Below are 23,076 nucleotides of genomic sequence, written 5' to 3' on the forward strand. Positions count from 1 at the left end.
AGTGTGGTGTAACCTACAAGTTCACCACACCTTACCATCCCCAAGGAAACGGGTTGGTTGAGCGCTTCAACCGAACCCTGAAGGGCATGATTATGGGTCTCGAGGAACCCATGAGGCGTAAGTGGGACGTCCTCTTACCATGCCTTCTCTTTGCGTACCGCGAGGTGCCACAAAAGTCTCTAGGGTTCAGTCCCTTTGAGCTTTTGTATGGCCACCCAGTACGAGGACCTCTTAGTCTGGTCAAGGAAGGCTGGGAGCAATCTCCCAGGAAACCTCCCCAGAATGTATACAGTTACATGCTGGCTTTCCGGAACCAGACTAGGCGTTTCAGGCAACTTGCTGAGGCAAACCTGGAAGCCAGCCAGGAGGAAATGAAGCGGTGGTACGACCAGAATGCCACTCTGGTTGAGCTTCAACCTGGCCAAAAAGTGGGGGTCCTGGCCCCTGTGGAGCCTTGTGCACTCCAGGACAAGTGGACAGGACCCTTTGAGATTGTGGAGCGCAAGGGTTCTGTCACCTACTTGGTGAACTTGCGGTCTCCTAGGAACCCCTTAAGGGTCCTACATGTCAATCGACTGAAGCCCCACTTGGAGAGGTCCGAAGTGGGCATGCTCTTGGCCACCGATGACGGGACGGAAGAGCAGTCCGAGCCTCTTCCTGACCTCTTGGTAGCCTCAGAGCGAGACGGGTCAGTGGATGGAGTTAACCTCTCACCCACCCTGACCCCTGAGCAACAGGGTGACTGTCGCCAGCTGCTGGGGCAGTTCCCTGACCTGTTCTCCCTGGTTCCTGGTATCACAAATTGGTGCGTCCATGATGTAGATACAGGAGACAGCTTACCTGTGAAGCACAAGGCCTACCGGGTAACTGACAGGGTCAGAGCCTGCATCAAAGAGGAGGTCTCAAAGATGCTTGCCCTAGGGGTGGTTGAGTCCTTCAGCAGTCCTTGGGCCAGCCCAGTGGTCTTGGTCCCAAAGGCTGCAGCGCCGGGTGCCACGCCCGAACTCCGGTTCTGTGTGGACTACCGAGGACTCAACTCAGTCACGAAGACTGACGCGCACCCCATCCCCAGAGCTGATGAGCTCATCGATCGGTTAGGGGCTGCACGGTACCTCAGCACGTTTGATTTAACGTCTGGGTACTGGCAGATCGCCTTAACTGATGGGGCCAAAGAGAGGTCCGCATTCTCTACACCAGATGGGCATTACCAGTTCCGGGTGATGCCCTTTGGGATGAAGAATGCCCCTGCCACCTTCCAGAGGTTGGTCAACCAGGTGTTGGCTGGGCTGACCGAGTGCAGCGCCGCCTACCTGGATGACATCGCAGTGTTCAGCGGCACATGGGAAGAACACCTGCAACATCTCTGGGAAGTGTTGATGGCGCTGCGCAAGGCAGGCCTCACGATCAAGGCAAGCAAGTGTCAGATCGGGCAGGGTTCAGTGGTGTACTTGGGACACCAAGTGGGGAGCGGCCAGGTGGCGCCCCTCCAACCCAAAGTTGAAACCATCCTGGCTTGGGAGCCCCCAAAGACCCAGACGGAGGTGAGGGCCTTTTTAGGACTCACGGGGTACTACAGGAGGTTTGTCAAGGGGTATGGCAGCATCGTTGCCCCCTTGACAGAGCTGACTTCAAAGAAGCAGCCCAGGAAAGTGATATGGACTGACACCTGTCAGAAAGCCTTCGACACCCTGAAAACTGCCATGTGCACGGCGCCCGTGCTCTTGGCTCCTGACTTCTCCAAAGAGTTCCTGGTGCAGACGGATGCATCAGAGCATGGTGTAGGGGCTGTTCTCTCACAGATCACTGAGGAGGGCTTTGACCAACCCGTAGCCTTTATTAGCAGGAGGCTACTTCCCCGGGAACAAAGGTGGAGTGCGATAGAACGAGAAGCATTTGCTGTGGTCTGGGCGCTGAAGAAGCTAAGACCCTACTTGTTTGGGTCTCACTTCCGGGTTCAGACCGACCACAGGCCCCTCAGATGGTTGATGCAAATGAGGGGTGAGAACCCAAAACTGTTGAGGTGGTCCATCTCCCTACAGGGTATGGACTTTACGGTGGAGCATCGCCCTGGCACAGATCACGCCAATGCTGACGGTCTGTCCAGGTTTTTCCGCCTTAGTGATGCAGAACTCCCTGGGGTAGGGTAGTTCTCCCCACTTTTCAGCTGGAGGGGACACGTGTTAGACCTGGCACCATTGGCGTGGGTCACCCTTCCATTTTTGTCTGTGCCTCAATGTGTTTTGTGTTGGTGTTAGCTGCTCAGGGCACTGTGCCACTGCCATCCAGTGCCACAGTGCAAGTGCTCCCTATGGTAAAATGTATTATGTGAATTGACTTCCACGTTTGGTTTACTATCAGTCCCTAGTAGAGTGCACCAGGGGTGCCCAGGGCTTGTATATCCAAATGCTGCTAGTGGGCTTGCAGCACTGGTTGTGCCACCCACCGAAGCAGCGGGGTAAAATGTGTCTAGGGTCTGCCACTGCAGAACCTGCGCGCGGTCTGGTACCGTCGCGCTGACTGAGCAAGTGTCCCCACTTGCCAGTCCCTAAACCTTCCCTTAACTACATGTTAGTCACCCCTCTGGTAGGCCTAAGCGCAGGGTGCATTGTAGGCATAAGGTAGGACATGCCCTGATGTGTGTGGCATGTCTTGATAGTGAATTACAGCCATTTTCGTTTTTCACTATTGAAGGCTACCTGCTCTCCATAGGCCAGAATGGGCTGCTGGGATCGCTACACGCTGTGACCCCAGTGGACTCAGAGAGCATGGTAGAAAGTCATGTTTAGTATGCCTGAACTCGGGATAATAAAATACATCTTTTAGTAAAGGTTATTTTAATATCCTGGGTTTGCAAATGCTACTTTTAGAAAGTTAGCCTTTGCGTGCCTGACCATCTCAGTCCGCCTCTGTGTGTGTGTGTTCTGCCTAGCAACAGTACAGGAGCAGGGCTGGGGGATTCCAGGAGACAGGTTGGCTGCCAGGTGGTGGGTAGAGAGATTACACCAGGATGGGTGGGAGGAGTACACCCTGACTCTTGAATAGACCTGTGCTCTGCCACCACAAAGCCGGCGCCGCCCCCTGTGGAGCGGCTGATGTCTCTGCCCTACTGCTGAAAGGAACAAGCCGAGTCACCACAACAGAGTGCTCCAAAACTGGACTGAGCCAGGCCCAGGCCCCCTGGCGCTAAAGAACAAAAGAATCCCTGTATAAAAGTAGGAGCCTGGCTCCTAAGAAATCAGATCCAGATTGAACCACGAAGGAACTCTGCCCGACTAGAAGGACCTGGAAGAAGCTGAAGGAGGAGTAACTTTCCCTAACCTGGGGGATTGGCCTGCAGTAGGTGCCTTGCTGAGGAAGGAGAGGAAAAGACTGAAAGAGACTTTGCACTTTGTTCTTCAACTATCTCCAAGGGCTTGGAAGAAGAGCTTGCCCCCTGAACTGAACCCCAGGACCAGTGGGTTCACCGTGTCTCCGCTCGTCTGAGAATTCGAGCCGTGTGCTTTCTCCCGCCGGAGTGCCCTGCGCACCTTCGCATCCCTCCTAGGGCCGTGACACCCAGAAGCCTGGCCGCCTCCACTCGCTGAGAGCCCCGCTCTACCTGAGTCGCTCTGGACCCATCGAGTCTGGCCGTCCCGCTTCCCTGTCACCTGCCTGCTACTGGAGTGCGCTTGGTGCCCTCTCGCCCTCCCGCCGGATTTCTAGTGGGGAAGTGAAATCCAGCCTCGGACGGCCGCCCGTACCTCGTAACGTATCCGGCCGCCCGCTTCACCTCCCAGCCTGAGTCGGACCGTGCCGCCCTCCGCAGTGACCTCCCGCACAGTCCGTGTCGGAGGCACTGGGCCGCACCTGTCTACCGAGAGCCGCCCGCTGAATTCTTGATCCGGAAGACCCACGAGGTGCAGAACCTGCATCTCCCCTGAAGACTCGTCCAAGCACATCGCACGTTCCCAGGTACAGTGAACTATCTATCGGACTCGGGGTCCGCAACGTTCTGATTTCCCCGTATCACTGTATCCCGGGTGCACTGCGCATCATTGTGACTTGACCGACTCAACCGAGCCCTGTGAAGCGCTCGTGATCGAATAAGTTGCCGAAGACAAGAACAGTGCCTAATTATCATCTTGTGGCTTCCATTTCGCAACCGTTATTGATGGCCTTGTACATGCCTGCGTAACAAAGAATCTTTTATATAAAGCATCAGTATTTTTGAGATAACTTACGCCTGGTGTCCATTTGTGGGGGATCGTTGTGATTTACTGTGTGTGATCATAAATGCTTAACTGACTAGCGCCCTGAAGTTTAGCCCTGACTGCTCGCGCCACACTACCTATAGGGTGAGCAGGGGTTGTTCTGAAAGGGTAATTCTCTCGCCCTGAATAGAAGAAGGGACCGCTGCTTGTCACAAGTACCTACCTGTGCCAACCAGAGGTTCCCCATTCTAACAATCTCCAACTGCGCAGATGAGCTCACCCCGCTATGCAACCCCGGCAAACAACGTCCCAGATAAGCTGCCTGGTTCACCACCAACCTATAAGAAGCCAGACACACCTGCAGACGCCTGGAAAAGAACTGGAGAAAGACAACCGACAGCCTCTCCACCTACAAGAACCAAAAGAAACTTCATCCACAGGAAAATCCTCACCAACTCCACCAACTCCAAGGAACTCTTCAACGTCATCCGGGAATTCACCAACCCACGCAGCGAAGCCACAGACATCACCCTGTCCCAGGACCTCTGCGACAAGCTCGGAACTTTCTTCCACCTCAAGATCAGAGCACTCTACGACAACTTCACCGACCACCCACAAGACACCCAAGACAGCCCTTTGCCTCCCCAAGTCACCAGCCAACCCACCATCTCAAACTGGACATCAATCACGACCATGGACACCACCACGACCATGAAAAGCATCCACGTAGGGACCCCCACCTACCCCTGCCCCGCACATCTACCACAGAGCAGTGGACACCATCGCACCCCAACTACAACACACCATCAACACCACCTTCAAAACAGGCACCTTCCCTGACGACTGGAAACGCGCCAAAGTGAGGCTCCTGCTCAAGAAACCCACGGCGGACCCCACCGACCTCAAAAACTACTGGCCCATCTCACTTCTCCCTTTCGTGGCCAAGGTAGCAGAAAAAGCAGTCAATAGAGAGCTGACACAATTTATCGAAGAACATACCATCCTCGACCCATCCCAATCTGGATTCCGAGCCAACCACAGCACTGAAACAGCACTACTCACCGCACACTAATCATCAGACTACGAGAGGCTGGCATTCAAGGAACAGCCCTAGACTGGATCCACTCGTTCCCCACTGGAAGAAGCCAAAGGATCAGACTTCCACCCCTACCGACATCACCTACGGAGTACCACAGGGGTCATCTCTGAGCCCGACCCTCTTCAAAATCTACATGGCTCCCCTCGCAGATATTGTCCGACAACACGACCTCAACATCATATCCTATGCCAACGACACCCAGCTCATCCTCTCCGTCACCAAAGACCCCACCACCGCCAAACTCAACTTCCAGAGAGGAATGCAAGAAGTGGCCATCTGGATGCCCAACAGCTGCCTAAAACTCAACGCTGAGTAGACAGAAGTCCTCGTCCTTGGAACCACCCCTCAGCATGGGACAACACCTGGTGGCCCACTGCCCTCAGAAGCCCACCCACCCCCTCAGACCACGCAAAGAACCTCTGCATCGTACTCGACGCATCACTCTCCATGAACCGAGAGGTCAACGCCGTCTCCTCCAGCTGTTTCAACACCCTTTGCATGCTCCAAAAGACCTTCAAATGGATCCCCCGAATGAAGGAAAATAGTCAGCCACACACTCATCACCAGCAAACTGGACTATGGCAACGCACTCTACGCCGGCATCAACAAGTCCCTACTCCGCAAACTGCAAACAATACAGAAAACCGCGGCCAGACTCGTCCTCGACATCTCCTGGCATGAGCACATCAGCCAACACCCGCGGCGACTCCACTGGCTCCTCATGGAGAAGAGGGTCACTGTCAAAATCCTCACTCACGCCTACAAGTGCTTGCACAACTACGGACCCAAATACCTAAATGACAGAGTAAACTTCCACGTACCCAAAAGAAACCTGCCACCATCCAATCTCGCACTGGCCGACAATCTGCGTATCCACAGAGCCAGATCAGGCGGAAGATCACTCTCCCACATCGCGGCAAAGACCTGGAACGAGCTACCGACAGACATCAGATGTGCCTCCTCCCTGAACACCTTTAGGAAGACCCTCAAGACCTGGCTCTTCGGCTGAACATAGCGGCGCTCCCCCCACCAGCACCTTGAGACCCTCACAGGTGAGTAGCGCGCTTTATAAACCCCCTGATTGATTGATTGATCATGAGGAACAGTGCCATCCTCTGTTTGATGTCTCAGCTACTACCTGACCGTGCCTGGCTTGTTGGTTGGTGCTGTGGCATGTGTGTGTTGTGTTGTGTGTAGATTGTGATAATGCTCTGTCAACCAGCAACTGATTCTATTTTCTGTTTTCAATGAAGGAGACTCTGGGTACCCCAACCAACCTTGGTTACTGACACCACTCCGTAACGCAGTCACCCCTGCAGAAGTATGGTAGAATGAGGCACATGGTAGGGGCCGGCGTGCCATGGAGCGGACTTTTAGCCTCTTCTGTCTTGATCGGACGAGAGGAGCCCTACAATATGCACCATTGAAGGTGTGCAACATTATCACCGCTTGCTGCATGCTCCACAACCTGGCTATACAGAGAAAAATAGCACTCATACAGGACGATGGAGACCAGCAGCCACCAGCAAGGGAGGATCCTGGGCTGGAACATGAAGACAGTGGGGTCGATGATGATGGCGTGGATTTGAGATATGAGCTCATCCAGAACTTTTTCCCATGAGTGTAGGTATGCAATGAAAGTAGGAGACTACCCCCAAGTGTTTGTTGTTGTGTTGCTGGTGCACAATGTATATGTATGCTTGTGAGTGTATGAACATTGCCATGATGAAATTGTATGATAAGTTTTTGTGAGATGGAAAAGTTGAGATGTACAGTGTCACCATGAATCATACCTAGTGGCCACACTGAAAATCTTAAGCTTCGGATGACATTTTTTGCTAAATTGAACAGGCTTAGTCCTGTGTGCCTAACTCTGTTCTATGTTTCTCCTTACCAGGGTACTTTGCTGTGTCAACCTGCAAGTTGTGACCTCACCAGGCCCTGATTCTGCCCAACATTGGACTTTTTTGTAAAACTGTGGCATGCACTTCCTTTTGGACTGATGGATATTTTTCTTAACTTTATGAGCATTTTCTTACTGTGTGATGTCCTTTGAAATTGGGTTAAGGTGCCAGTTTGTATAAGGAGAATAAACCTGTGCTACACAATGAGTTGTGTTTTCACACATCCAAAGGTTATTTTGAAACTAAACATGCTCCATGATGCACTGATTTGCGAACAATGTTTGTTTATTGTGCTTGCAAATGGTGCTAGTATTTTAAGCAAAAGACTTGCATTGCATTTGTACCATGTCCTACAAGTTGTGTCATGACCTGGTTGTGTCTATCATGCTGTGATACATATACTCATAAGCCAGTAATGTACTTCTTCAAAGTGATGTGTTACCAATGTTGTAGACACTTTCTTTGCGTTTTTCAACATCATTACAAATATTACATTTATTATTCAAAGTCACATCATGACCACCTTTTAGGTGCAGAGTGATTTATTTTAGTGTATAATGTGATGAAATCAGTCCACATCATGGTGGTGTACTCAACCCAAAAACATTTTCAAAAAGTGCAGATAGAAGTTGGTAGTGTTTGTAGATGAGCGATTCCAAAGTAGATCCACAGTTATTTGAGTCCATAGTTCAACTTAGACCCTCCAGCCAATGTGAGAGACTTCAGTGACAGTCAACAAAGTGAATGCTTATCACACAATGGTGGATATCAGGAGCAGGTAGTCACTTCCTGGGGGTGATGCGTGGCCATCTGTCTCTCACCGTTTCTTCTTTGGACGACTGAATCTAGGTTTTTCCGGGGGACCCTCATGTGCAGGCAGTGACGGTGCAGGGTGCTCTCTCCACCAGAGTCCAGAGAGGTGTGGACATGTTGGCAATCTGGCGGCTGCAGGTCAAAATGTCCCTATACACCGCAGTCTGTTCATCCATTTTGACCATGAATCTATCCATTTTTTCGTTTTGGGCTGCCTGCTGCTGTTGCATGGTACTAAGGATCCCTATCACCTGGCCCATGTCTCCTTGTGAATCATCATATGCATGGAGGATTCTGGAGAGGTTTTGGGTCTCATTAGCAGTACCGGCTGCATCATGGTACCAGTCCCCACGGCCCCTCCCACAACCCCTACCCACCCGATTAGGACCAGTTACTGCTGGCACAGTCGACACACAGCCTCCTTCATCATTGGCATTGGTGTTGTTGTTGGGCAACTCAAGAGTGCCCCATCTTGTTGTGCTGTTGATGTTGTCCTCGGCTGCTGTGTCCATGCAGGTCGGAATCAGCTGTGTGTTGGAAGCTGAGGCATGAGTGGTAATAGAGGATCCGGATGTTGCCGCCACTGGTGTTGTGGGGTGACCCATACCAAAAGGGCCATGCCTGTCGTCGTTGTCAGAAGAATGATGAAAGTCATCAACGCCGGAGGGCTCCTGGTTAACAAGAGTCTGGGTCTGGCTGTCCTGGATGGTTCCAGTGGTGTCCTCAGCTGGCCCTGTAGGTACAAACATAACCCAATGACTGCTGTGAATGTCCATTGCCCCTCAAATAATACACATTACATAGGCTACTGAAGCTCATTAAGAGTTATGGTAGATAGATTTGACTCCTTTATCCATAATGCAGGCCTATTTTTTTGAATGACTATGTTTTTGGGACAAGAGGGGATTTGAAGGACATGTCCAGGTATGTGCATTAATGGGCTTGTTGTGTTTAGTTTACATTACATCTACAAAGACATTGACTGGTTCCTGACACCCTGTGAATGACCCAGGTGCGTTTGGGTTGTCCACATCTTTACTTTCACAGTGAGATAAATACTCTTTCTCTCCCTATGTGGGTCCATTTTGGTCCTGTCTTCTAGTCTTAGTTCATGTCTTAACCAGTCACATTGGTGTGGCTGTCTATACACTCACATTCTGTTAACGTAGCCAGAAAGTTGTGGGAATTGAGGGAGTGAGGTGCTTCTTGTTATCATCTCATTCTACACATGTGAATGGCTGTGAGTAGCAACATTGTGTGACTGTTTAACTTTGTGGCTACACAGATCATGTACTTTGTACATTGACTCCATGGTCAAATGATTTCCCAAACTCAGCTGTCTGCAATTCTATGGCAAAGAACTCTGATAACTGATGCCTCAGTGCTTGTTATCTACTTGTGAAACTTACACCCCTCCTCCCAACCAGCCCCACCAGGCCACCAGGAAGAGTGTTGTCCAGACAATAGTTGTACGTGTATTCAAAAGAGATGTTTCTATGTTGGTTAGTGTTTGTAGCACATAGGCATATGTGACAGTTCAGACAGCAGTCCCCAGTCTCTGCCATCTTGCTACTACACGTGAACACACTGTGAGATAGACATGACCCACTATGAAGTGGTTGTACTGTGTGTGTAGGAGTGTTTGCTGTTCTTCCAAGTCACATCAGGGCCAGTCCTACATACACATTCATGCCCAGTGCATACAGGCCAGCAGGACATAAGCTCACCACATAGTGTGTCAGAATGTCACTGCCGGTTGTCTGGCACTGGGAACTGGTATCTGACTTGGAGACAACTTCCCTCATGGCCTTGTGTACCACACAGCAGGCCCCAGTCTCGATCATTTTATAATTGGATGTCCACTCACTGTCAGGTAATCAAGTTCTTAGTGGTCTTGTATGGCTCTTTGCGCAGAGGAGTGTTTGCAATAGCCAGACATCCCATCAGGCCCTGTACTACACACACTCTTTCCTGCATGCAAAATCAGCACCCCTGAAACTATGCGTTCATGCGAGTGAGTGGATATGTACTGACAAAGCTGACTGACACTGGTGCCTGGTGTTTAAGCCTGGGCAAAGCACTATGCTACGCTCGCGTAGTTTGCGAAGTTCGCGCTACTTCGCACTACGCGAACTGCACGTAGCACAGTGCGAACACGCATAGCGTAGTCTTGCGTAGTGCTGCGGTCATTTTTTGCTTGCTCGCGGTCCTCAACGTCAAGTTGGCGACCGCGAGCAAGCAAAATGACATCCCGGCGAGACTTTTTCCTTGTTCGCGATCAGCAACTGCAAGTTGGCGATCGCGAGCATGGAAAATAAGCCTCCCGGCGAGATTCCCAACGCGAGGAGGTCAGGTTTCTCATTGGGAGTGGTCGCGTATGCTCGCGACCGCTCGCGATGAGAAACTACCAGTTCGCGTTGAGATAGCTGAAGCTCGAGTAAAAATCTACTCGAGCAGCAGAAAACTACAGCTCGTACTGTGCAAGATGCCATTTTCAATGATTGCACAGTGCCGGTTGCTTGTCCGCACTGTGCAATCATTGAAAACGACATCTGGCACAGTGCGAACAAGGTACTACGCAGTTTGCGAAGTGCTACGCGTAGCTCGCGTAGTGCGAACTTCACTTTGCGTAGCTTCGTGAAGTGCTACTTCGCGAACTACGCCCAGGCCTACTGGTGTTTTGAGCACAAGTCACTGTTGGTATTTGTTGAAAAGTCAGACACCAGTGCCCAGTGTCATGCATCCTGCTAGTAAATTCAAAATCACTGTGTGTCCTGTTGGTCTGTTTTTGATGGTAGTGAAGGTGTATGTTGTTCTGTGCCTCATGTGAGGTGTAGGCTTTTTATATACTCCTCCTCCTACCAGCCCAGCTAAGTCCTCTGAGACAATGGCTAACTGGCAGTGATGGTAAGTGTGCTGGCAAGGATGCTGACACTGGTGCATGGTGTTAAACCTGAATCCAAATCTCAACAAAGGCATTGTGCCAAAAACACCATGCACCAGTGTCAGGCATCTTGCTGTTGCACTTCCATTCACTCTAAGGTATGCATCGACACAGTTGAAGTGGTTGTTTGTGGTGGGAGTAGTAGTGTTAACCATTAGTCCAACTCATACCAGGCTCTGTCCTTCACACACTCTACCCAACCAAAGAAAACAGACCACATGGCAGAAGGTTTTCCTGACAGTAATTGGGAATGGATTATCAAGATGTGTGACACTTGTGCCTGGTGTCTGATTTTTTTTTCACAAATCCCAACAGGGCCTTGTGGTCCAAACACCAGTCCAAACTGTCAAACATCTTGTCAGTACATTACTACTCGCTGTCGAGTAAGCAGAGTTTCTGGTAGGCTATTTGGGCTGGGTGGAAAGTGTGGGTGTAAGACAATGCCTGATGTGAGTTGTAGCCATTGCTAATGCACCTTCTCCTACCCAGACCTGCTGACTCCTCTGTGCCTATAATTACCTCACAGTGCGGGTAAGTGTACTGGCAAGGTGGCTTGTACTGGTGCATGGTGCTGAACTTGAATGCAACTCCCATCAGGGACCTGTGCTTAAAACACCATGCAACAGCATCGAACTTCTTGCTAGTCCACTTCCCCTCACTGTGAGTGCGGCTTAGGTCAAGAGGAGTTACCTAGTCTTGATGTGAGGAGAAGTCTTTGCAATGGCTAAAAGTTGCATCAGGCCCTGTCTTACGTACACCTTCCCACCCAATTCAAACAGCCCAGCATGTACTATGCTTACCTCACTGTGGTACAAATGTCCCAGCCGGATACCTGACACTGGTGCTTGTTGTTTGACTTGACTGCAACACCCATAAAAGGCCTTTCTGCTCCAGACACCATGTAGCAGTGTCTGCCATCTTGGAAGCACATTGCCACTAACTGTTAGGTAATCAGGGTCCCAGGTAAGCTATTTGGCCAAAGTAGGAAGATGTGTGGAGGCCAGTGCCTGATGGTAGATGTAGTCAAGGCAAACACTCCTCCTCCTAACCAGCAAAGCCAGCTCATCTGTGGCAATGGCTACCTTACAGTGAATGGAAGTGTCCTACACGATGGCTGACACAGTTGCAAGATGTTTCATGCACAGGGCCTTGATGGAAGTTGGTTTCAAGATCAACAGCATGCAGCAGTGTCAGCCACCTTGCCAGTACACTTCCCCTCACTATGAGGTAAGCATAGGGCAAAATGAGTTGGCATGGCTGGCTGTAAAGATGAGTATTTGCAATGGCTACTAGTCACGTCAGACATTGTGCCACGTACACCTTCCCAGACAGGATCAAAAGCCTACCTGTAACTCAGCTTCCCTGACAGTGAGTGTGAATGTCCATTCAAGTTGACTGACATTGATGGCTAATGCCTAATTGTTATGTTATGTTATACAATTTATAGAGAGCATGGCTGCCCCATCCAAGGAGCGTCCCAATGCTAAGCTCAGTCAGAAGATAGATGACAGGGCCAAAAAACGTTGCAGACGATTATTTAGCGAACAGATGAGCGTTTATGGCCTTGCGGAAAGCAGCATGATTTTGAATGCTTCTGATGCTCACCAGAAGGGAGTTCCAGAGTTTGGGATCCAAGCTCGGACAGTGCGTCCTCCAGCTCTGGCTCTCTTAACCCGCGGCACAGCCACCAGATGCTGGTTTAAAGAGCGCAAGAGACGAGTGGGAGTGTAAGGTATGAGGAGATCTGCTAAGATTTCAGGGGATTGAGCATTTAAGATTCGGTGAGCAATGCACAGCGCTGTAAAAAGAACATGCTTCTCCACAGGGATCCAGTGAAGTCTATTGATAAACTCTGACGTGTGACAGGTCCTGGGGAGCCCAAACAGTAGTCGGACCGCTTCATTCTGTATTCTTTGAAGGCACTGTGTCTCTGCTCTGTTAACCCCTAAGTACAGAGTGCTAGCATAATCCAACCAAGATAATATCGTGGCCTGGATAATAACCTGCCAAGTATTAGCCTCAAAGAAGCCCAACAAAGGTTTGAGACCACTAAGGAGCCCAAAACAGACTCCTGCCACTGCCTCGATTTGGGGCTGGAAGGTGAGTGGCGTATCCATCTAAACTCCCAGGTTTCTGACTGTCTGTTTGGTTAAGAGTGGGGAGCCAAGGTCAGAAGGCCACCATTGCTCACTTCACAGATGAGTGTTTTTCGTCACCAGCAGGATTTCTGATTTGGTGGCGTTTAGTTGGAGGCAGCTCAATGTCATCCAATTCGCGACTGCTGTTAAGTCCTCTTTGAACTTTGAGGCATCCCGTGCGGGGTTGTTGGATAGGGCGATTACTAACTGTGTGTCATCCACATAGGAGATCACAGTGAAACCTCTGTCCTTAGGCATAGCTGCCAAAGGGCGAATGTAGATGTTAAAAAGGGTTGGGCTCAAGGCAGAGCTCTGCGGACCCCTTGGCACACACTGTGCATCTGAGAGCAGAAAGGGGGGACAATTACTTGAAAGGATCTCTCCGAAAGGAACGAAGAGAGCCACCCTAAGGCGGGCCACAGATGCCAATGTCTACTAGGTGCTGCAAAAGAATCTGGTGGGACACAGTGTTCAATGCAGCACTTAAGCCCAATAGGATAGGGCAGTGTTTCCCAAACTGGGGTCCGAGGACCCCCAGGGGTCCGTGTCACATTCCCAGGGGGTCCGCAGGCAGCAGTTTTAAAAGCACTGCAAAGTTCCTTGTAAAATTAGCAGTTTTCGAGCAACTATAAAAGTGTCAAGAAAATTCCAGTGATTAATGTACCTGCTGGAGAGCGATGAGAGTTTTGTCCAGTTGCAGCTTTGACTTATCTAATGTGACACAGAGGGATAATATGCCTACTGCAAAGAATGTGTACAATGCATTTTAAAAAACAGTATTTTATGTGCATAGGTCAGTGGGTTACTGATTTTGTCACAGAGATTCTTTTGTCACTGTGCAAATCATAAGGGACAATCGTAATCTAGCACAGTGTCATATAAACTGTCAAACAGCTACTTGCAAACTGCATGGTAAAAGTTAGCAACAGATGTTAATTCCCAGTCTATCATTATCCTGATGCTGCTATGTCCCCACTTCCTGCACATGAACAATTTTGTAATGCCTTTTTGTCACTTCTAGGTGTGCTGCCTAATGCAGCACACATGGAAGTTACAAAACGTCATTTTTATTAAAGATTGTTTATGTGCAGGAAGGGTCACCTTCCTAAACATGTCATAAACAATTAAAGGTGTTTTGCTTTTTCCGTTGGAAAAAGCAAAAACTAGGAGAAATAAGGCATTTCTCCTCATTTCGCAAAGTTAAGACCAGGTTTTTCATGATCTTAATTTTGGTGCTGTCTTCTATTTAAGCTGCCCTAAATAGAGGGCAGCATCAAAATCAATGGGTGTTGGAGTGAAACGCCCACTGCAACTCCCACTGCCCACCTTTTTCACGCTAAGCATTGCGTGAAAGGGGGCCTTATTTACAAGGCAGCGTTAAGCCACAATAAGTGGCTTAACGCAGCTTTGTAAATAAGGCAAAGCCCCTATTGACACAGGAACATCGCAAAAAGTGACATTCCCATGGCGATAGGGACTTGTAAATATGCCCCTAAAATCCTTAGTAATTTGAGTATTTGTTTTGTGTACACACATGCGTTTATTTTTTTAGAATTACTGTTTTAATGTTTGAAATTTAAATCCTACAAATTGCTTGGGGGTCCCCGGCTTCCAGTGGTGACTCAATGGGGGTCCTCAGGAGTCAAAAGTTTTGGAACCACTGGGATAGGGCATAAGTTCCTCCTGAATTCAGTGAAAGACGCAGGTGTTCCGTGACCGCCAGAAGGGCACATTCCGTACTGTCACGTGGACGGAAACTATTCTGAGAGGGGTCCAGTAAGTTATTAGTGTCGATGTAGTTGGTGAGGATGGAATTAATGTGGGCTTTGGTGCTCTTGGCTGTCAAAGGGAGGGGAGAGATGGGACAGACATTTTCTGGCTTGGAGACATCTAATGTGGGTTTCTTGAGGAGTGGGATCACTTTAGCATGTTTCCAGGCACTGGGGACCACAGCAGAGGATAGAGACAGATTTATGAGTTCACAGAACACGGGCGATAGCTGGGGTATAATAATCTTAAATTGGTCAGGTTTGAGGGGATCAGCCGGAGATCCCGATTTAACTTTGTTACAGATAAGCCACAAGGCTTCTTGGGAGAGCACAGGAAAGGTGGAAAGTGATGGGCCAGTAACGGCCATGGGGATAGGCCGACCTATTAGAGGCACCGTGTGTGGAAAGGCTTTGTAGATATCATCTATCTTTTTAATGAAAAAGGCAGCAAGGATCTCATATTGCTTGTTGGAAGTGAGAGGGGAAGACATGGGTTGCCCAGAGGTTTTAAGATCCTTAAGTAAGGAGAAAATACATTTAGTGGGATTGTTGCTGTTTTTAATTTTCTCAGCAAAAACGTCCTCTCTCTCCTTCAGAATAGACTCTTGGTATTGTTTAATGGCTGCTTGATATTGTAATTTCTGGATAGGGTCATACTGTCTTCTCCAAGCCCTTTCCAGGGCTTTGCAGACCCTCCTAGCCGGAGCCGGCTTGTTAAACCATGGGCCAGATTGTGTTCTACGGCTGTGGGACATCTCAGCAGGAATCAGAGTGTCGAGAGAATGCGAGAGCCAGTCTGACAGGATACTGCTAGCCCTCTCCGTATTGTTAGGGAGGTTGGGCCTTTGAGTAAGGAGGAGGTGGGGGAAGTGAACAGTGTCCAACTTATGCCAGGGGCATTTTAGAATGGATTTCTGAGGAGCCTCTTCAAAAGGGACTATTCCCTGTAGTGTCAACGACACCAGATAGTGATCAGACCAGCTCATGGGGAGGGGAGGACTGGCTGTGAGAGCAGATACATTCGAGAAAAAAGGGTCTAACAGATGGCCAGCAGAATGAGTACTGTTAGGGACATATTGTGTTACTAACCTCCCTATCTTGACTTGCTTCCAAGTGCAGGTTAAGGTCCCCATCAATGTTAAAGTTGGCTGACCTAGTAGCCAACAGCCTCAATGTAGTGACAAGGGCTTCCATGAAACCTTTTGAAGGTCTTGGGGGGTCGATAGATCAGGAATCCCCGAAAGGGTAAAATTAGAATTAACAAAGATTTTGAACAGTGCACATTCAGAGTCTGCAATACTTTCTTTGGTCAGGGTACAGGTAAATCCAGTTTTAAAAATAACCGCAATGCCACCACCCCTACCTTCTCTGTTAAGAGTTTTAATGGCATATCCCTGGGGCAGTGCCAGGTTCTGCTTCGGTGTTCGCATTGAGCCAAGTCTCAGTTAGGAAAAGAATATCAGGGGCCTCATCCTGAATTCGGTCAACCTCTTCAGCAAAGTGTTTGACCAATGAGCGTCAGTTAAGACTAAAAAGTTTAATAGCAGGCGAGGGAGTGCACACAGGACTAGCGATTGCCACAAGAAGTGCAAACAAAAGGACCTTCCAAGAGAGTGTCAGGCTGATGTGTGCTATGATGGATGCCCTTACCTATATCAATAAGAGTGTTCTGTGAGTAAGGCCGCTGCTGGGTGGCCAAACCGGCAGCATGTCTGGCGTCTGGCGACATCCAGGCACAGGCTGGCGGAGATGGGCTTGCCTTAGGCGTGGCTTCGGCGTGGCAGCGAAGGGCCCGCTGGGCGCCCGCACCAGCATGAACTTAAGTAGGCAGGGGAGTCTAAGAAACAACTAAACCGCTGCCTGCCCGCCCGATCGCCTGGAAGTGCGTGACCAGAAAGGAAGGAGGGGCGCGAGTCTTCTGCTCTCCACTCAATCGACAACTAACGCAGTGGCGGACCAGAGCAGAGGCTGGCGATTAGCGTGTGAAGGGGCTGCACAAGAGCCCAGAACAATGCGAGGCAAAGTACAAATGCAAGGTAAAAGCAGTTAAAAGTTCAAAATAACGTGACACAGTTAAAATACAAGCAGTACTTCACAACAGTGCAAATAGCGTTTCAGGTGGGAGAGAGCACGGAGACATGCGGCGTGTTTGGCGCCTTTAGACACTATCACTATAATTGTCCACAACTCCCAGCATGGCGTCATAATCCAGACACAAGTCCACAGTATCAGCCATTTTCCAGCAGATTTCCACTCACTATCAGGTAAGCATCGTTCATGGTGGTCTGTTTGTGCTGTTTGCGAGGAGGAGTGTTTGCCCTGAGTCCATCGCCCACCTGGCTCTAACCTCCACACACCTTCCTACCCATCCTAAAAATCTTACCTATCACTCTACTTTCCTGGCAGTGTGTGGCAATGGGCTTCCATGATGTCTGACACTGGTGACTGGTGTCTGATTTGTCTTAAACTCAACAACAGTGCCTTGAGCTCCAAATATCATTGCGCATGGCCAATAATCTTGCCAGTAGATTCTCAGACTATCAGGGAAGTTCAATTCTATGTGGGCTTGTTGGTCTGTGTGTGAGTATGCGTGTTTGTACTGACTTCAACTCACAGCATGCCCTGTCCTACACACACCTTCCCAGCCAGCACGGGCAGCAGACCTGGGACCATGCTATCCCTGATGATGAATCGAAATATACTTTCAAGATAGCAGACACTGGGGTCTGGTGTGAGGAGCGCATGACCATGTTGGGAGTTGTGGTCAGGCTGACACCATGCAGCAGTGTCAGCCGTCTTGCTAATACATTTCCACTGACAGGCTTGCATAGTTCTATCTAGTGGGTGTGTTTAAGCTGTGTGTGTGCAGGAGGGTTTGTTGCGACTACAAGTCCCATGGTGCCTGTGGCCAGACCCACCTACCCAGCCATCCCAAACAGCCTGCTTGTGACTGTGCTTTCCTGTAAGTGAGTGGAAAAGTACCGGGCCAAGATGTCCGACACTGGTGCAAGTTATTTGGAGCACAAGGTCTTGGTGTGAGTTTGTGCGAAATGTGTACATGGTTATAGTTTAGTGCATTTTCAATTCAATTTGAGGAATTTTTGTTAACAATCGGACATACACATCACATGCTCTTAGAATCTAGTTCATTTTATATATTTATACTATCATTATTTAACTGTATCCTTTACAGTGATGTCTCTAGGGGAGAGATTAATAACTTTATTTGAATGTGGATTGTGTACTCACCAGACTCTTGTGCTCCTGGTATTCCTTAGACACCCTCCGGCAGAAGGATGTCACAGACCTTCTCCTCCCAGGAGGTGAAGTGGACAGGTTGTGCAGGAGGGCCACCCCCAGTCTGCTGACTTTAGAGGTGTTCCCTGGCCATCAGCTTTTTGACCCTCCTTTGCATATCGTACTACCTTCTCCTAATATAATCCATTGTGCGTAGGCAAGGGGCTTGAGCATTCACCTTGTTAACTATCCTCTCCCTCATCTTATTTCTCTGAGTCTGTTGGACTAGGGTCCCAAATAACTGTGGCTCTACTCTGACAATCTCATCAACAAGTACTTCCAACTCCTTATCTGTAAAATGTGGCTGCTTTCTTTTGGCCTTGGTGAGGGTGAATATGAAGGTGAGGGTGAGTGTGGAGCTGAGTGTGAATGTGAAAAAGAGTATTTGTTTGTGTGGTTTTGTATGAAATACAGTATGTGAATGGTGTGTGGTTTGTGATGTGTGAGTGTGTGAGGCAGAGAGGCAGAGAGCAGGGAATGTGTTGTGTTAGCTCCTTGGATCTCAGTGAGGAGGCCTGACCTGAAAAAGACTTCTGTATGCCAGACATACCACTATGAATACTTTCCACGTGAGCTAGCATTTGCTGCATATGGCTTCTAAGCCCCTGAATGACCTTCAAGAGTACAGTCTGGTCTACAGTGATACTGCGGAGGAGGTCAATAGCCTCCTCATTCAGCTCTGACGTGGGGTCAGGAGCAGATGAGGTGCCTGGAGCGGTGGAAGAGACACCACCCCTTTTAAGGGGGTGGGGTTGGCCAACTGGGGGGCAAGAGGAAGGGTGCAGATGATATTATGGGTAGTGGACAAAGATGCAGGTGAAAATGGAGCAGTAGGGTCCTCCACCACTAGAGACTGGTTACTTGGGGAGGACTCTGAAGAAGATGTTGAGCTGGAGCTTTCCATGCCAGTCCCCTCAATCTCTGCAGTACTGTGTCCCTTGGTGTCAGTGGTCTCACCAGGTGAGACACAGTGTCCGTCTGCTACCCTGCCTTCGTGGCCTACATCTCCTTCTCCTGCTCCGGATGATGCAGAAAAGACATATACAATAGTTTTATTACAGCTATGTGAAAAGATCTGATCAACAACCTTGAACAAAAAACATTTCACCAGTTTCCATATTGCACATTGGTTCTTTACATCATCACCTCATGCATGCAGGGAACATCTTCAGATACCTTTGCTCACTGTTCTGTAATTCCCCATGAAAGCTCCTACATCAAAAATGATCTTGCTCCTTAACCATAATCCTTTCTCTAAAGGAACTGTTGAACACCTCTGAACGGTTGGTCTTTGTTTTCCAGAATAGTGAACTTATGTCACCAATTAGGATATTCACCAAATATACATTTGGACACTGTGTGTACAAGGTCAAAAAAGCTGCATTAATGACATACACTAAAAGTAAAATATAAATCAATATGGGTCAACAAATACTGCAGTGTTGTACCAATATTTGTAGAAACTGAAAGCCTGTCTCCTACTTTTGGCCATTCACATAGTAACACTTACCGCGAGTAGCTCAAGTATTGTAGAAATGTACAACATATTATATGCTTTCAGTACTGAAGTAGCTTATCAATGTAATACGCAATATTAATTTACCTATGCTGTTGAACACATGTAGCCATATTGTCATTGTGGATTGACAAATGACTCCAATGTATAAGTAAATACATAAGGTTTTATACATTTCTAAAACACTATAGTACAGAGCAACTACTTATTCACATTTGACTCGCAGATATCTCATTTTAATACAATGTGACGCTGGGAACAACCACTGTATCATAACTGCATAGTATGCAATGTCACATTTAATTGGTCTACCATTACATCATCCACAAACGTGAAGGAGCATCACACCTGAAACACCATGACTATTGGCTTGTTTGGTACAACTCTCTCTCATGACATCAAGCAACCTGATGTATGTGTGTAGTCCAGGGAGCCATGTTTTTGCTCAGAACAGTCATTTAATAGTGAAAAGGAAACAGGTGGGGTCCTTTCCAAACAATTAATAGACAAAGCGCATCATCATACACATTGTGCAAAACTTACACCTGCATGAACTCTTCTTGTGTGTTGGACATGGATCACCCTTAATGTGGATAGGAAAAATCCTGGCTGCAACAAAATGCAGTCTTGTAACATATGAACCTCACATAAGATATTACCTCCTTGTTGCAGTAGTTGGGCTCTCAAATGCAAGAATGTGGGTCAATGGGGGGTCAGGGTGTGGCGCACACACTTCCTACGAGCAGATGACTGCCTAATCTGGACTTCTGCTGAGTTTCTAGTCCACCGTCATAGGTATTCCCACCTCTTGCAGCAAAGGGTGAGCTGCGCCCCTTGTAGAGCCCCTGGGTCCGCTCCTTCCTGGAGATGGCCTTCCAGATTTTCCCTGATTCTGATGGGCATTGACCTGTGTAAATACAAGATATGAAATAATGTTTTTGTGACTGTTTCTTTGTTTGTATTGGTGCAACACATTTTTGCTACATCTATTTCAAGCATGACTGATAAGTTACCAAACAACGTGTGTATTTTCCCATGCTAAGCAAAACAAATATATAAATACACACCTTTGTAGTGATCTGTTGACTACCTCATCCCTTGTCATGTCCTACTCTCAGTAATCCTGGCCAGTGACATCATCTAGCCCAGGGGCACCTACATTTTCTGTAATGTGAGCTACTTCAGTTGAGTGCAAAACATTGTGAACTGCTGAAGGCTAAACAACTTACCCTGCCATGGGCAGCCTGATGATAATGATGTCAAATGAAGACAACCTTCCTTTAACATTTATATTGAAAGATTACCCTGTGCCCTTTTAATATATGTGGCCTCGAGGTTGTGTGCTACTCTGAAGTGGTCTGAGAGCTATCAGGTTTGGAGACCCCTGATCTCGGCTGAGTGATTTGTGGGACGAAACACATGGCAAACATTTTCATTTAGTTTGTACAGAAAACATATACATGCACAGATGTCAAGACAAGATAATGTGTTTCCAAATTTCATGACATGAGATTTCTACATTTCACATGGAAGTCAAACATGTACATAGATATAGCTCTACATATGCACTAATTAGAATCAAAGGCTTTAAACACACAACTCATACTAATCCTGTTGTTTTTTATCATTGTACAGTGCTTAGAAATCCCTCACATCATTGGCATATGTAAGGAACAAAATATATGACACTTCACATCACTCACTAATCTTCAATCAGGAACTCAAAGGGTCATTGTAGCCTGCGTTAATGGAAAAAAAACAGACAAATTCACATAAATATTTCAGACATGTATCTGTTCCTCTGGTGAGCCATAGAGCTGGCCATACAGGAAGAGGACCTCTTGTGCCAGCAACTCTAGCTCCTCTGGTAAGAAGGCAGGGGCCCTCTCACTTTTTTGACCTGCCATCATTGCTCCCAGAGGTCAGTAACAGCAGCAAAAGTGGAGGAGATCTTGATGGGTGTTAGGAGGCAAATGAGCTTTTTTTAAACCACTGCATACATGTACGCGACGTACGCGATCGTCAGCGGACCCGGTCAGTGATGAAACATGTCAACAGCTTCTTCCAGTTTCCATGACATGAGGACTTCGCAAATTGGAAGGGCGAATTCTATGCTTTGGGTCGCCTACAACATGTTCATGGAGCACTTGATAGCACATATATTGCCATAGTGCCACAACACGCCAGGGAACAAGTCTACCAGATTCAGAAACACATCCATCCAATCAATGTGCAAGTTGTCTGCTTAGCTGCTTTGTACATTTCAAGCATCTGTGAACATTTCCCTGAATCAGCCTATTATTCCTTTGTACTACGGAACAGCAGCCGACCCCTGAAAAAACCGTATTACTTAACGTGCTCCAGGGGCTCAACAAGTGTTTGTGCCTCTTTGCGCGCACCTGGGGCATTTTGGTATTACAGAAGGGGCAGCAGACACTTGTGCGGTACCTTCTGTAACACTTAAAGTGCTGGCACATATGTAGCGCCAGTGTTTTCTCAAGAGGGCATTCCCTCATTTGCATGGAGAGGCATTCCCTCATTTGCATGGGGGTGTGGCCCCATACAAATGAGGGATCCCTTTGCCTCTGCACCTGTGCGTATTATAGATGCAGACATAGAGGCTGTCAGAAGGCGCACTGACAGTGCCCCACTTAAAAAGTGGTGCACTGTCAGAGCGCCCCCGAATGGCATTCCTCAGGAGGAGGGAAAGGGGTCCTATCAACCTCCCAGACATACCCTTGCAGGCAGTGAAGTCATTCACTACATCCTCCTGCAAGGGGTTCTCAATTCTCTCTCTAAAGTGCAGGTGGTTTGTCTCTTACACAGAGAAACATGAGCAGCTTTTAAACAGCTACTCCATATTTCTCTTGAACGCGCTGCCCCCAGGGTAGTGCATGTTCATAACTGCCCTGAGGCAGTGCATTCTACATGATAAGGCACACTTTTCCTGTTTTTGCCTGGCACACTTGCCCAAAGGTGCGTTGTGGCGCAAACATGAAAAGTGTGCCCTATCTATAATGGATAATGGGGGCCCTGGATGTGAGATGGCCTGCCTTGTTGGTAAGTACATAATATTGCTTGGGTAATTTCAAGGGGAATCATCTGAAATGGTGTTAGATATCTTGGCTCTCCTTTTTTTGTTCCACTTAGGAGCCTCAGCTCCTAAGTGGTGCCAACAACCATGGTTGTTGGCACATCTGAGGAATTCAACAACGCTAGGGGAAGTCTGCTTCAATGAGGCCCATGGAAGAACACAGCGGCCAGTGGAGTGGGCCTTTGGGCTCCTAAAGGCCAGGTTTCGCTGTCGAAACAAGACTGGTGGAGCCCTCTTGGTGGAGCCCTCCTTGATTAGGTGTGTCAAATCACCATAGCCTGCTGCACAACATAGCATTGCAACAGAGCATCC

Source organism: Triturus cristatus, chromosome 8 (assembly GCF_964204655.1).
Source record: "Triturus cristatus chromosome 8, aTriCri1.1, whole genome shotgun sequence".
Lineage (NCBI taxonomy): Eukaryota > Metazoa > Chordata > Amphibia > Caudata > Salamandridae > Triturus > Triturus cristatus.